Below are 16,882 nucleotides of genomic sequence, written 5' to 3' on the forward strand. Positions count from 1 at the left end.
TTAAATTTATTTATTTGTGACTGACTCTCCATAGCTTCTCTGTCTGAAAGATAACAGTAGGATTGACTAATTTCTGTCTCTTCAAGGTTAGGAATATTGATAGGTATCAATTCAGGGCACATTTATTCAAAGGTTAGAAAGTACACTGAACTGTTGTCTAGTGTAGATTTTATTTTAGGAGCAAACATAAACACGAAGAAACTATAATCCTGGTGTAATGTAGGAATCTAATTAAGACTAATGAGGCAACATTAAATTTAATGTATGATGCATTTTATATGCCTTACCATTAGAGCTGCAGCAAGCTGTTCGTCAGAGCATCAAACTTTGGTGAATCAGCCCCTCAAGGCATTGTTAAACAATCTGGGATCAGGCCTTCTCCTGCCCATTAGATTGTGTTGGGCTTGCAAAGTTCTGGATATAAATGGAAATTGGGCAGGGGGAACACAAAAACTTCTGACCATCTCTGAGGGCCTCAGTGAGTTAATAAAAGGGGAAGATAAATGGATGGCTGCGTGTGACACCCTTGGGGAGGTACGAGGCTGGGACAAAGGCAGGAGGGCGAAGGGTAATGTGTGCACTACTGTTTCAGAGGCACATATAGCAACGGGAATGCAAAAAGGCTGAGATTTATGTGATGCAGCACATCAAGAAGTGGTCATGGTGATGGTTGCTTAATATCTTATTAACGGTGTGATTGTGGATGTCTCCGAGATAAACAGAGTGCCAGAGTTTGCCTGAATGGAGAGGGAAGCATACGTGGCACCATGAAGGTAAAGACGGGTTTGAATGGCGACAGAGTAAAATAGGTCCTTGAATACAAACCCCAAAAGCTTCGTCTTGATTTGGTGCAGCCAGGGAGAGCAGTGCATGGAGCCAATGAAACGAGTGAGGCAGCAAACGCGAGGGATGAAGAAACATGCTGGAAGCTGCTATGTTTTGCATGAGCTGAAAAGAGGCTGATGTCAATTAGACCGGGGACTGTGCAAAATGTTGCATGCCATCCTCATCAAAGGCAACGATCACAGCCTTGGTAAGAGTTCAAGCCCCACAGCCAGGAGCGAGCATTCAGATCCTTCCAACTACGAGAGAGAAATTGGAGAGATTTAGGGAAAACGTGATTGTTACAACATGGGACAGAGAGGAAATAAAGAATACCCCCTACACCATGGGCCAAGGCAACACCAAAGAGGAGCGTGTGAGGAACGAGAGCGTTTCGGAGGAGCGCTGAACCTCTTCGGAGGTTCCCAGCAGAAATCGACGGCACTCGCGGTGCTGGCAGCGTGGTGGGAAGCGCGGGCTGAGCCGCGGCTTGTACGAGCTCGCGGGCTCTTGCGTCAGCCGGCACTTGCCAGCTGCTGTCAGACGGGGCCGAGCACGAGGCGGAGATGAGGTAAGGAAGAGTTAGTGGGTGTGGGGAGAGGGGGACGGGGAGGGCCGGTGTCAAAGTGCGCTGCAACCCCGCCGCGCCGAACGCTGAGTTTTAGCCTACTACATCCTGAAAATTCATTCCAGTTTATATTATTGCATGTGTTAGTGATGGCTTGAGTGGTTGGGACTTTGAAGTATTTCATCTACACATGAAATTAGATTTTTTTTTTTTTTTTTTTTTTCCTGTGGAATATAGCCATGGAAACCAGTAGTCTGTGCTGGAAAATAAATGACTGGAAACGTTCCTCGGTGACTAACTTGCTACAAGACGTTATTATAAGCGCACACAAAGTTATGCTTTTAACAACAAACAAATGCCGTGTCCTAGTTCTGAATTAGAGATTGCTTCCTCGGCAGCAAAGCTGCTCCGAGGAAGACGCTAATGTCAGGATGAATGGAAGCGATGTGGGTAGGAAACCAAAGGTATCTGCTGTATTTGGGCTGGGGTGGGGGGGTGAGATGCTCCTCGCAGGGACACCAGAGAGCACCACGAAAGCTCAGCTGGGTGTAGAAAGGCAAACGGGGCTGCAAGAGGGGAGTCCAGGCGGGGAAGGAGCGGTCGGTGTGCGGCGTGTTCGCGAGTGCTCGGGCACTGACCCGGCTCCCCTTCCACCAAAGAGGGGGACGGACGGGGCTGCAGATGTAGGCTGATGCTGAGAGTTTTTACAGTCCCCTGGTGTGCGGGTAACGCGCTCGGACCACCCGCTCAGATCCGACCTGCGCTGCAGGAGAGGCAGGGAGAAAAAGCACATGTGAGGGGCTCGTTTTCCTGCTGCGACCTGCTCTGCTCTTTCCCTTTCCTAAGGGCACGTGTGTTTGTCTACCTGCACAAGTTTGAATGCTGTTGGCGTTTGCTCCCCATTCAGTCCTGAGCAGCAGGTAGATGGAGGATGCACTTAAACGGTGATCTGTGAAGGTTTATGGAAACAGACAACTCTTGTGACCCATCCATTCCTCATCCTCTCATGCTCTCATCTATTCATAGAAAAATCCAAGAGGAAACTATAGGAAGTGTGGATTTATTGCTGAGTTCATTAATTTATTTCCATGTTACTTTCCCTTCTCTTACTGCCTTGTCCATTGCTTCAGCTGGAGAAAGGTTTTTATTAATGATGAATCCTGCCATCTCTCACACCTGACCTAACAGCATGCACACATTTCATAGCACATGGAGAAGCTTTTTTTCACCTTTAGGATTTTGTCTTTTCCTCGAAGATGTCACACTCTCTGTGCACCATTTCCCATCTGGGTGCTCACTTCTGGGGCTCCTGTGTTTGGGTCCCATGGACAACTGTGCTGCAGTGTCCTCCCAGTGTGGTCCCATCTGCCATATGCAGCAGTCCCGTGGGCATCACCTGCCCCTCTGGGTTTTGTAACAGCCACGTTTAAGGACACATTGCAACTGAAGCAGACAGGGGTAAGACATTTGCAGTGCTCCTAGAATCCCATCACTTGGTGTTTCACCAAATTCTAGGGAAAGTAGAGGAGAATAGGATAAACCTGTCTGCCTCTTCTGGTTGTGTGTGAGTGCTGTTTGGATTTAGGTCAAAATTCCTTGAAGGAGCTTAACACCCTTTCTCTCTCAGGGTCCTGCTGCAAATGGCTTTTCCTTTAGAAATGGAGCATTGCCCTCCTTTGCAGCCAGCTTCCTTCTCTTCTCTCTGTAAAATAACTGGTGTTACCGTAGCTTGAGATGTCTGTCTGATGTGTAAGCACAGACAAAAAAAGATGGCACAAACTTTGGAATAAAACCAGAGTGTCTGATAGAAAACCACCCAGAAGAGCCTCAAATAAGACTCATAAATTGTACGTGGATCTGCTGGATGTCAGAAGTCCTTAGTTTTATTTACTGTGAGCAATGTGGCCAAGAGGCAGTGGGAACTGCTAGCTTTGCCGGTGGAGGGATTTTCCTGTTGGGGTGTGGGTTGTGTTCTCAAAATCCATCTGGCCATTGCTTGTTTCTCCATTACAACAGGTAATCAAGGTGGTTTTTATGTAAATAGCCTTCTGAATGAAGTAAATGGGTGGTTCTTGCCCCAAAGCATTTCAGGGCTTTGTAGACCTCTTCCCCCAGGGTTGTGCTCAGCCTCCATAGGCAGTGAGAGGGCAGAGCCAAGGGTTAGTTTTAATCTGCTCCCTTTAACCTCCTCCCTCCTTAGGGAGCCTCTCTTCTAAAAAGTAAATCACAAGCGATGATCTGGGAGCGCCTGATACTCCCCACCTCTTCAATAGGTAAATTGCCCTTTTAGAATTGTGATCCATGCTCCTGTCCTCATTTTTCATATCTCACTTAAAAAAAAAAAAAAAAAGTCTTTCAGGGACTTTGACTTAAGCAAAGGCACTTTAGAGTCTTTTTCTAATGTCATTCTGAAGTTAAAAAATAATTTGACTTCAAGGGAGATACGGCCCAATTTTTTAAAAACTTAATAGGATTAGTCATGGGAACTATTTTTAGCAAAAGTTCAACTTTATCCATGTATTTTAATGTGGGAAAAGTGTGTCCTTTTCCCTCTGCTAATGTTTGATGTATTCCAGCCCTCCTGCGAGTGTGTTTGAGTATCTTAGGGGCTCTGGAGTGGAGGAGAACTTCCTCTCGGATTCTCTCTGTTTTCTTTCGTGAAAATGACATTCCTAAGCTGTTTCACTTTCTGACAGGAAATGGAGCCTTGCCAAAAATGATTAAAGTCCAAGAAAGCATAACAGTTCCAAAGCTGCAGCAGTTCTTTAGGAGTCCCGAGTTTGACATTGTGTCAAACAAATGTGAAATATTGTTTAATAAATTTGAATAATACAGGGAAAGGGAAAAATGGTTCTTGGCTTATAATGCTGGTGCTCTTTATTAAGTCTGTAAAGGACTGCCTAGCTCTAATAAATTGAAATATATACATAAATATACTTGTGCATGGATAACAGTTTAATATTGTAATATATATTGAACTGCACACATGCACCCCCCACATGCAGACGTTGATTTATTCGTATGTAGGTCCATATATATTGATACGTGTGTGTAGACCTGCTCACAGGTTTGTATATAATTATACATGGAATTACCATTCTCAGGCAACTCCTGTGCCTGCTCCATTTAAGAAATATCTTAAGTATTATTTATAAGGTGTGGCATGAAATTATGACTTTATAAAAATAACGTAATGCTAGATAAAATACAATTTGTTAACAGTTTCTCAATGGGCTTTAATTCCTTTAATTCAGTGCTTGTTCAAAGGCCACACAGAACAGTCTCTGCTCAGGCCGACTCGCACCTTATCGTGCAATTCCTGCATTATGAGAAGGGCTGCTTGGTGAAAGCAGTGAGAATTATACGGCACCCCATAGCCTGGTTCTGCCACCTTTTCACATTTAGAAACTCCTCCTACCAGACAGCCTACCGGTTACTGGAAGTTTGACAGTTCTCAATATTAGGTTATTAACACAACAGCTCTATTAGAAGGAGCCAGACTTGTAAGGAATTTCTGTGCTGTCAACCTCAGGTGTTAAAAAGTCCTGCAGACTCCTGTAGTCCTAAGATTACTTTCAGGAACCCATGAAATTAAAAAAAAATAAAAAAGAAAAAGAAAAAAAAAAGGCAAAAGCCTTCTGCATTTATGAGCGGGCTTAGTTTCTTTTGGATTTTGATCCTATGGGGTTCACTGAAATCACATTTTCAAGTTGCTTTCTGACCACAAGGCTGGAAATATTTTTTCCCCCCCTTTTTCTTCTTTAGTTGAATATGAAAGCTGAATTACATCATCATCAGATTCCAGGAGCTCTGACTTTAAAAATGACTCTAATGACTCAAGACTCAGTAAAGTCAGGGCAGTTGGCAACTTTACTAGAAAACATGAAAAGTTGCTTTGTTGGTTCCTGCAAGGAAACTCCATTTTTTTTTTTTTTTCCCTCCATCAGATACATTGTTTCTCCAGCAAAATATTTCAAATATTCAAGAACTTAGAATAAAAATGTTCCACTGACTCTGTCTCAAAGACAAAACACTCTTTAAGTGAGATGCATTTCAAAGCAAAGCTATGAGAAAGGTTACAATTTTTCACTTCTTGTACGGGACTGTAGTGCTATTTGTTTAAAGGGGGTTGTTTTTATCAGTTTTCCAAATGGGGTTTGAGATCTTGCATTGGCCAAGTTGAGCTGGGACCGTATGTACCGTCATTCAACCAGGACAGCGATTCATGGCTACTTTTCAGACAAGCTAAATTGATCAGACAAGTCAGTCAATGTCATTGAGCACTATTTGTCACTTCATAAGCAGCCACAATCTGCTGCTTTATAAATGCAGAAGGACCGTCGAATAAATCACATCAAGCGGTGGGAGTAGATAGTATCCCTTCATCCATAATTGGTGTGCTCCTCTCCTGTCACTTTTGCTCATTCCCCGCGATGCCAGAGCCGATTGACACTGACAAAGGAAGAGCAGCCACTGTCAAAGACGCTGGAGTCTGCCTGCTACTCCGCTCTCTCTGCTAATAGATATCTATCATCATATTGCATTAATATCCCCCAAAATAGTCTTATAACTTCGCTGTCTGGTCTACTGATGACAGATGTAGGGGTCTCTCCTAGGTTGTGGGGAAAGCGGGCTGATGCAATAGGAAACATGCTGGTTACAACCACTTACTGAATCCATCAGGGGTAGGAGTATTTACTGCTGTGTAGGCTGCTAATAGTTTTACAGAAAAAAAATAAAATAATGAGGGGAGCACGATGATTCGTTGTAAACAGCCTTTCTGGAAATTTATTAATCTTTATACTCTGCCGGTGCAGGGATACTTTATGGACTTCATTCCTGTGAAGCGATTGTATGGTTACCAAAATAATTAGGGAAGAGGAACACATCGAAGTATATTAATGACTGTTTAGCATGCGCACACACGCAGAAATAATAAACAATGAAACCTATCAGGTACAGTTTTTTGGCAAAATAGTGTTTCCTAAGTGAGCAGATGAGATTAGCAGATAATATTTGTTGTGAAGGTGTGCCAGGCTACAAACTTTTTTTCCTGGAGAAATGCTGGACAGCTTCTCCCAGGAATATGTTAGATTAATCAGCTCGCTCGGCCCTGGCGAGAAGTCGCAGTGGAATACCCACACTGCTCCGTGAGTCACATGTAAATCTCTCTGACAACCTGCAGGCACGGATCATTTGTTCAGGATTCGGTTCCAACAACATGCTCATGGAGGAAAATACCTTGTTCACTTATAAAAAGATTGTAGCTGAATATATAATTGCTGAGAGCAGAGCATAGGGATGCTGGGGCTTCAACATGAAGATCTGGGTCCTTTCTCTTTATTTTTTGGGGGTGAAAAAGTCCAAGTCTCAGCTTGAACATGTGTAAGCAAGCCTGTCATGCAGGAAAGTAGTGAAATGCTTGCTTTTTAAAGGTACTCGGCATAAATGTCATGTTCCTGGCAGGAGTCTTTGCTGGGCCTAAAGGCAAGCAGTAATATCAAATGATTCTTACAGTTTTTAGTCTGGGGTGCAAAACCTGAGCTAGGATGTTTCTTGACCCATGTGCACAGATGATGAGCAATTTTCCTTTCTGTGCAGAAGAAGTTGTCCTGAAAGCATGCCAGAAACCTAACTATTAGGTAAGCAGCAGAAATGATTTTATCTAGAAAGACTTAAATCTGTTAATATTCATATAAATTCTGCTGTAACAGCAACTGATGTTCAAAAGAAAACTTAAAGCAGTCGATCATAAAAGCATTCCTCACTAAATACAGGACTTTGACTTGGTTTTGAACGAACATAATAGAAATGTTATGCTTAAAAACAAAATGTAAGACAAATCAACATACGACAGAGAGCTGAACAGCATCCAGAGGAGGCAGCTTACATAGGATTGCATTCATTGTCAACATCTGATACTGAAAAGGTCAATAGTTAATTAAATAATCCATCACCTTAGGATAGAGAGCAGTCCTCACTTCTGACAATCAATGACAGAAATATTAAAAGGTCAGAAAATGAGTTACTATATATTGTGTTTTCTTATTGTGCATTATAAAGATGTGGCTTGTGTTGGGCGGCATAAGCACGAAGATAGGTAGGAAGAAATATTATCTGTTGCCCAAATATTTTCTGAAATGCTCTTTTACCACGCTTCTTTATTTGAGGGCTTCTGAAATGATGGGCCTCAGAGATGTGGTAAACTTCCGTCTCCAGTTAGAACAACAATTCAAGAATGTATCACAGGATTTATCAGACCCTTTGTTTAATGATCAAGGTTCTTTTAGGACCATCTTCCTCCTGTTCCATTTGAGGTTATATGGGTTATACTGGAATAAAGTTGGTGAGTGCTCTGATACTCAGGTTTGGTTTGGATACGGCAGAGTTGTCAGGAGCCCGAGAGGCAGGTTTTCTGTCCCGGTTTTCTGGACTCAATGGGAACAGTTTAGCAGGATGAATGAAGCCCCCCACTGGCTGCTGTGCCTGCCCCGTGCATGGGCTGCTGCTTGCTCTGCATGGCCATTGTGCAGCGTGCACCTGAAATCAGAGTTATCCTTACAAATTATTGCATTAGTTAAGGTAGGGAGATAATTTTTCCTTTCTCAAAATGTGCTATAGATACCTTCTTGGATTCTGAATGGAAATTGTGCCTTGTGTATGGGGGAAAACAACTGCTTTGGGTTTCAAGGGGCTCTGTTGGGTGGTGCCCGCCTTCCTGCACACACCTCCATGTGCATCTGCAGGGCTGGACGGTGCTTGTCCTGCCTAGAGGAAGGGCTCAGGTCTGCTCCCCTCCTCTCATTGCTAAGCGTGGAACAAGTATGTATTTAGTATTACTCTCTCTTTCTAAATTTGCAGCTTGCCTTTTATTTCACCATCTCTTTCCTGGTACGTAGCTATACCCTGCCTGAGTGTATGAAAGTCACCGTGCTGAATTCTGGCAAGTGTTATATGATTATTTTATCTCTCACTATAAAGCGTTTTGAAAGACTTTGTATGAGAGGCAATATAAAAATAAATTGAATTGAACTATGGCTTCACCTTCCCACTTTTTAGTGCAGAAACCTTTAGAGCAAAAACTGCAATATAACGACAAAAGAGGAGATTAAGACTGTGTCAGGAAAGAGGTGATGCTGGATGACAGGTCCGACCCTGCGTGAGCAGTTTGGTGGGTTTGCAATTGGCTGTGTATTAATTAGATTTTAAGCATGTTCACAACTGGGAAAAAGCCTGTTTGTATTTTTAGTGGGAAGGTTATTTTAAGCCATGAGAAAGGTATTAGATATTATCTACCATGGCGTATTTGTATAAACAAAGGTCTACCTGATGGTTGTGCAAACATCTGTTCTGCTCTTACCCAACATTGCATGGTTCATTAAAACTTACCCTGTTGGCCTCTGAAAGGCCAGTTCTGGAAGCACATCGTCTTACTTACAGACTCCACAATTGCAATAATTTGTCTTCTAAAAGAAAATAATCGTAGCTTAGGGTAATGAGTTTTTTTTTCTTTTTTTTTTTTTTTCTCTGTAGAAATATGATTTTATGTTTTACAATGCAGGCTCAATAAATTACATTAATAAATGACTCCTGGTTCACAAGAAGTGCTGTATTTTGACAATATCAGCCAACCTTTCCATTTGTTTAAGCAGGAAAAGTGGGGAGCCAAAATAAAGCTGTTACAGAAGAAATCTCAAGAATGTTTATAAAACTCTACTCTAGCTACATTTATTAGGAGTCGAAGCATAGTCTTAATTTGTCATGCAGAATTCCAGGGGAGTGAGTAATTCCTAGAGCTTCTCTAAATGCCAGGACTTAATATTTTTCTGTAGCAATTTGTTTGTAAACATGGAGTAAATTGTATAGGTTGCAATGTGACAAAAAGGTATCTAGGATTTGTCATCTTCTGCTAACAGCTGTTGGGTTTATTTTATAGCATCTCATGGGGTTTTTCAGATAAATGCGCTGTTGATGGCAAGTGAAAGCACCCTGAGGATCTCTGATGGTGGGCGTGCACAAAGTTTAACTGCAGTAGGCTGTTTGTTGGGGATTTAATCTCCAGTGGATCAGCTCCCCTGGGTCGCTTCAGCTCCCACCAGGGTGTCCATGTGTCAACTCCAGAGAAACCCACACCACGCAGGAGGCAAACTTCGGGCAAGATGGTAATCTCCCTTCTGGCAACGATGCTCTGAGCATCGTTTTTCTCATGTGAAGAGGGGAAATACAGCTTCTCAAGGAGGACTATTAAGAGAACAGGGTTCATGAGTTTTGCTTGCCAAATTCGCTGGTGTTGCAGGAACCCAGTTTCCCCTTTCTCCCACCTCTCTTTCTCTTCTTGTGACATATTATTGTTGTGGTATTTGGTGTTTTGTTTTCTGAGGTTATGTCTATGCTAGTGAGGAGTGGAGCACAGTAGGGAAGGATCATCAGGGCAGCTGGGGCTGAGGAACTTGTATCTGCTGTGTTTGTTTCAAGGTTAACTGTGGACTGAGACTGGTGTGGTCCCATGGACTGACCCCTATTACTGGTGGGACTGTGCTGGGTGAGCTCTTGGTGTGCACCTACATTTTAGTGCCATCCAAAGGGCACCCGGTGTGTGGTTTCCAGACAGATCTTTGCAGTGGCTCATGATGTTGTGAGCAGAAGCGACTGTGAGGTATTCTTCAGAAGTTCATTCTGGATTCAAGTGAAAATTCTCACAGAAACATGTAACTGAATATTAGGTGGCTTTTTTTTATGGTCGCATGCTGCGGACTCAGCAAAATTATACGTTTCTACCATGTTTGCTGAAGATCCCTTCCGTATTTCCATTATCTCGTTCACTCTTTAGTCAGTAGGCTGGTGAACATCTCCAGAAGTACAACCAACCGATGCTCTCTGTTCCTAGGCTCAACATGAGCACACCAGTAATCCCAGAGGCCAAGTCTGGAGACTGGAGACTTTGAGGCTTGTATTGTCTTGGGAGGGACATAAGCCTACCTCCACCAGACTCCCTGTCCTTTCAAAGCTTTCTCGTGTGTTTGAATAGCGTGGCAGTGACTACTCATCTGAAGTAGTACGTCAGTTCTCATGGTCCCCTGCTCACCAGATCGATTACACCATGTCAGACAAACACAGCAAAAGTCATCGTCTAAGGGGAAAACCCACTCGTTTCTCACTGCATTCCCAACAACTTCAGAACCTCTGCCAGCACATGTTAACTCCGATAACATTTTAAGATACAGCTTTAATGAAATGAAGGCCTTGCTTGCAAGGCCACATTGTCTGAAGTTCTCCCATCCCTCATTTAAATCCCACATAATTAGTACAACTACAGACTTTGTTGTTATACATGCTGAAGTATAATGGCTGCTATTATAGCAGCTTGCAGGAGCAAAGATATATGATATTGAATGATATGTCAAGGAAAAATAAACATGTTTCATTTCTTCATTAGATAATGTTTATTTATAGCACAATATATATCTACCTCCACTGTACCATTAAAGTTTTGACTGCTTTTTAACTATAAAATTTGATATTGTTGTGGCAGCTGCACTACTCAAATGATTGCTATAGTACAGCTGTTATCAAAGAGTAAGATTTATAGCTACACTACATGGTGTAAAGATATGTGCATATTTACTTTGTGTTTTACTGTGTCCTATATTTTAATGACACAAGGTGAGATGAAATAGTGAAATAATAAACTCCTTTGCTGCTGCAAAAGTGAATGGCACAATTTGTTTTAAGTTTGGTGTTTAATTTTCGATTGTGCTAACAATAAAAACCTTTTTATTTTCTGCTAATTTTCTTTATTTAAACATAGTTTACATTTTAGTAGTGATCTGAGTTTTTTATTCTGTTTTTACTTTTCAGAGAAGTCTTTGGAACTGAAGGGAAAAAACACATTCTTGATGAAACATGTCAAACTATGTTGTATCCTAGGTGAAAATCAATATTTTAACCCTTGGCTAGATTGTTAGGCTGCAATGAGGGGCAGGAAAATCATTACAAGAGTGTGTGAAAAGGACACCAAGATCCACTTTTATGAGGCTTCTGTCCTACCTGGCCAGGTTGCAACAGCTGCCCCAGCCTGCATGAGGTGCAAAAAATAGGCTCAGAAGACCTCTCAGTAGGGGAAGGGGTAGTAAAGACCAGTTGGCTCAATGGTCAGATCCTGGTCACCCATGCAAACTCAGCCAGTGCTCAGATCTCCTGCCCAAACACTGAGTGAGCTCACAAGGATGGTCTCTGTAGGATGAATGATTTATGGGCATAGTACAAAGCATTTGTGGGGAGGTACCTTTGGCTGCAATTTCAATTTTGTCTGTGACCAATGTCTTTTTGTCCCTCCCTAGTTTTCCACTAATTGGTGTTCACTCAACGAGGACTGTCTAATCAAATGGGCTTGGAAGCAGAGTAGGGTTATTTCATGAAGGCTGAAGTGTTTCAGCAGAAATAATGTGCTATAGGTTGAGCGCAAGATATAGTCCTGTGGATAAGAGGTGAATTTTAATCTCAGGTGTTCTCTGAAACTCCAGAACTCCCAAATCAGAAAGAAACAAAAGGAGAAATTAAACTACAGGGGCATGATAAGTGACGGCCTTTATGTTCTTAGTTAATTGCTCAGATGTGCTTTGTGGTCCATGCTGATTACAATCACATCCATGGCAAATTCAACCATGCTGCACTTAGTTGAGAGTGGGGGAAGAAGGAATTTCAATTCTCCCTTTTAATAATCCAGTAAAGCAATATTCCTTAATGCTAGCCTCTTCTCAGCTGTGTCAATCACATGTTGTGTTTCCTACCAAACTGTTGTGTGTCAAATCTTTGGTACTTATTTATTTTTGTAACATTTTGTTTTGCTCTGTTTGAAATGGACCTGCTAACTACTACAACCTGCTAACATTGAGCATACTTCTGCCTTTTGCCTTCAGTTTTTCCTGTGACTGTACTGCGTGCATGCCTGTCCATCATACTTTCCAAATATTTGGATGAAATCGAGAGAGCTATTGGGATATATTCAGCTTAAAGGGGAGAGCTTTGTGGTGCTTTGCTGTGCTGAGCACTAGACAACTCAGCATTCACAGGCTCTTGCAAGGCAGTGACTCTCGCTTAAGATGTAGCCTGCACATCATGGGACAGGAACGTGAGGACTCTGCCAGGTTTTAATGCAACATACTGGCTATTTTGACTTGGGTAAGCAAAGTAACTCATCATGTTATGGTACATTTTGTTTTGTTAGCTCAGCGTACCGTTTTCTGCCCCTGTGTACTCACACACTTGAACGCTACGTAAAAATGTTGTGAAAACAGGCTTTCTCATGAGTTCTCCTTTCCTTCCTGGATTTTCTCATGTCATAAATCCAAGAATAGCCTTTTGTCTTTATATTTTGGTGTTTCTGTTTTCTGGCACAGAACAAAAGGCTATAACAAATTAAAAAAAATGAGAACTTAACTGCATGTCTTTTAAACGATTTGGCTCAAGGTTTTGGTAGAGATTTAAGAAAACCTTCAGGCTTCCTATTATTTTACATGGTCATCCCTACCGTAAACTTATTTTGCCTCAGGGTGATGGCTTGCAGAATTTACTTAAGCATTGCTTCTTATCAAAACTTTGACCAACGATTTGGTGATCACGGGAGTCCCTAACCACATACTGTACAGGGAATGTACAGGCTCAGTTAATATGCAAATTACTGCTAATTAGGCAAACAAGCAACTGGTAAAGCAGATCTGGCAAGTGAGTTGACATTAGGTAAAGTAAATGTGATAATTAATAAACTGGAAATTTGGAAGGGTCATCAGAATAGAAAATACATCAGTTTAGCTATGCTTGATCAATAGCTGCTGTCTTTGTGCATTTTGGTTGAAACTGTATCAATTCATGTACCTGTGATATTTAGCAAAAATGGCACCTATGTAAAAGGCATGCTGCCTGGGCTGGACAGACCTGCTGATTTCAGTGGCTAGGTCTCTGCCATTGTAGGGACCAACTTCATGGATGTGGTGACCAGTACTTTAGAAGAATTTACCTCAAAAGTGGTAATTTTCAGTGCTGTCACTGCTTTTTTTCCTTTCACCCTGCCAGATATTGCTGAAGATCAGGTTTTGCAATTACAGAGTAACCGCATCCTAATCCTGGGTTTTCCTGCTAATCAGAAACATTTTTTTTTTTTTTGTATTACTTTAATTCATTTTGTCTTAACTCTTTTACTACGCTTATCAAAAGATATATGCCTAGAAATTTTCACCTCTGTTTTGGTGGGGGACTTTTCCATTGACCAGACATTAACAGTAACTTCAATATTATAATGTTACAGACATACTCTTTGAACACATTAAGCATGTGACTATTTGAGGTTCAGGAAATAGAAATGAAAACCAGTAGCTCTGCTATAAAGACCTCTGCATCATCTGTTGAGTCCATTTTCCCAATTTAAAAAAGACAGGGAAAAAAAAAAAGGAGCAGTAAAAAAGATAGAAAATAAGTAGCAGAAAAACACACTGAAATAACACACCCACTAAAATAATGAAGCCATAAACACAAGGAAAATTTGTGTTAAGGCTACAAAAATACTTTACCTCAGTTCCCTTGGGGCTAGTCTTTACAAGACACATGGCCCCTTTCACTTTATGAGAAGAGTCCAAGACACTAAGCTGTGTTTCCAAGGCTGGGCAATACTTTAAGAAAATATTGTAAGACTCTGCTATGTCTGGTCTAACCCAGGACCCTCAGACTATGTTCAAAAGACCTTTATAAGCAAATGCTTGAGCATATGCTTGATGTGAAGTATATCTATCACCCAGCTAGTGATTCATGCTGGTCCATTAGCTGATGTTATAGAGGCAGGCCCTTAATAAGGAACTGTCCTAGAGCTTTCCTTTTAAAATGTAAATATTGAGTATCATGACTGTGTGAACAAAGCTGTATCTTATATGGCTGTAATAAGTTTATTTTTAAAAGATGGTGTGACTGCTCTGTACTTTGCAAATATTACTATACCCCAACAGAGATCTCCATCTTTCCCTTCGCCAATTCATTGCTTCTTTATTTTTTTCTAAGGAAATAAAAGAAGCCCAGCGCTCACTCCCCAAACTCGTGAGGTGATGCAGAAGCATTTATAGAAGTAATGCTGATTCTGGTTTGTATCTGCTGAGGTTGTGGTGATACAGGCTTAATAGCTGGACAAAGATAGCTCTGTCTTAATAATATTTATGCTATTGTTGTCTTCTGGGTCTTAGAAGTGCTTTCTAGTGTCAGATGAAGTTAGTATTTCCTGTGACTGAAGTCAATGAAATTATTTGTGTGAGCAAGTACTGCTGATTACGAGCAGCGACTGTATGTTTTAGTGGTTATGGCCATATTTTGACCATAAGTACTCTGACATCTCAGCAAGTGCCAGATTTTCAGCACGATGCCTTTGATTCTCAATCTTGTGGCCAGGTTTTCACTGAGCCGAACACCCAAAAGGCACTCAGTGTGCTGTGCGCCGAGCGCCGTGCCGAAAAGGGAAGGGAGGCCTTGGGGAAATCCGGCTGCGTGCAGTTGGCAGCCTCGCAGCGGCTGCTGAACAACCGGCTGACGGTGTTATTCCTCCAGACTTCCAGCAGCAGAGCGAGGGGTAGGGATGGTCTGCAGCACACGGAAGAGGCACACATTTCTGTCTTTCAAGATGGCTAAGTAACGAGCTTGCACGTGGGTGGCACAAAAACAAAATTTGGAGTGTTTTTCAGGATGTGTCTTTTTCCGCATTAAATAGGGCTGTAGCATTATCTGATAAAGCAAATCTCACCATCTCTTTGAACAAAACGCTTCTGTGGCAGGCTCTTTGCAAATATACAATGCTAAAATTGTGTTTGAAACCACGAAGAGGGGGCTAGACACATCTGTGAAGGTATACAGCACTGATTTCACAAGACCTGTGTCTCCCCTTTGGTGCGACGGGTAGTGTGTGTTGCACCAACCACATCGTAGTCTGCCTCGTCCTCCTCCCCACTGGAAATGTATCTGTTTGTGACCTAATGGTAGGAATGAACCTTTCTGACTAATTTTCAGTATGACAGTGGTTCTCCTTAGAGATTCAAAATGCAAGTTGTTTTGCCTTTTTAATCACCTTCTAATGACAATGCAGCAAAGTCATTACTACTTTGAATTGAAATGATTTTCCTTCATTATGTTATGATCGCATAAAGAGAGGAGAAAAGCTTTCAAATTATGTCTGTGGACTCTTGAATTAGTGACAATATTGAATACATACTATTACAGAAAAACATTTATAACCTCTTAAATTTACTCTTACTGTATCTGATCTGGCATTTGCGGCCTATATGCTGGTGTCCATATGTGTCTGTTTTTATATCAGTGTGCATGTATCGTATGAAAAGAGGAAGAGGGCTAACCAACTAAATCCATCAGAAGCGAATATGATACAGTACCAGTCTGCTTGAATGTTTTTCTCAGTGTCCAGAAGCGCTTTCCTTTCCATCAGGATCTCTAAGCCTGCTGTATTTTTCCAGAAAAATACATTCCATTCCCACCCTGAAAGCACATGAAATATGTGTAGAAATGTTTGGAAATATACCTTATAAAGGCTGGTTTGGGATTCTTTTTATATTTATTTTTTTATTTTTTAATTTTTATTTTATTTCTTCCATAGGAATAGTAGGATGTGAGATCTACCTCAGAGACAGGCAAGTCCCCTTTCCACACCAGTAAGGAAGGTCTTTTTGCTGGCAGAAGGTAAGATGATCTGTTGCTTGATACTGCAGAGGGTTCCCTGGTATCCTGCAGGCCAAAGGGCTATGTGTCCAACTTTGTAAACTTCTTCAGTTTGTTCTTCATATTGGAGAGGGAGCGAGCTGGTGTTCACTGTTCCTTCTGCACAGTGAGGTTGATTTAAAAGAGATTTAAAAGGTGCAACTTTTCTACTCCTGTAGTAAAACCCAATGCAAATCCTAAATCCTATCTCAAAGATCTCTTCTGTTTGTCTCAGTTTGATCCACAGTTCAGTGGTCTGTAGCTTTCTTAATAGGCATCTGAAGATAATTTAAATTCTTGATAATATTCAGTAGAAACTGTAAGTATGTGTCAGCTGTCAATGTCTGTTTCTTGGCTGTATACAAATACCTCACTTCCGGTCATACAAAACTCCTAAAAGTTTCATAGGTGACACAGATGAAATCCTAGCTACCACCTTCACTTAAAAAAATAAGTGAATTATTTATTTTTCCACAACAATTAACATTTATGAATAAGCACATAATTTTTTAAATATCTCATGTTCTCCTATTCCAAATGTACTGGTAGTCAGTCTGGTGTAATTTAAAATAAAATCTTTCCTGGTTTTGCTGGAATGTTTGCAGATTCTTAGTCATGTGTATTGTAGTGAATGTTTGAGCTGGAATTCGAAGTAAGAATGGCTTAATACATAGCAGGATACACCTTGACAGAGGTATTAATTCACTGCAGGTTTACTCCACATGGAATCTCTGTATTTTTATGACATGT

General features: G+C 41.4%; 1 long non-coding RNA gene across 8 annotated transcripts in view; it reads left to right on the forward strand.

Annotated features, from left to right (window-relative positions):
- The window catches only part of LOC106041016 (uncharacterized), a 148,469-nt gene that overhangs the window by 118,570 nt on the left and 13,017 nt on the right, over window positions 1-16,882 (forward strand). For all 8 annotated transcript variants that reach the window (XR_010832356.1, XR_010832353.1, XR_010832352.1 and 5 more), the window contains one exon: window positions 16,032-16,114. This is a non-coding gene — a long non-coding RNA (uncharacterized lncRNA). The remainder of the gene's footprint in view (window positions 1-16,031; window positions 16,115-16,882) is intronic.

The sequence above is a fragment of the Anser cygnoides genome, chromosome 6, assembly GCF_040182565.1.
Source record: "Anser cygnoides isolate HZ-2024a breed goose chromosome 6, Taihu_goose_T2T_genome, whole genome shotgun sequence".
NCBI lineage: Eukaryota > Metazoa > Chordata > Aves > Anseriformes > Anatidae > Anser > Anser cygnoides.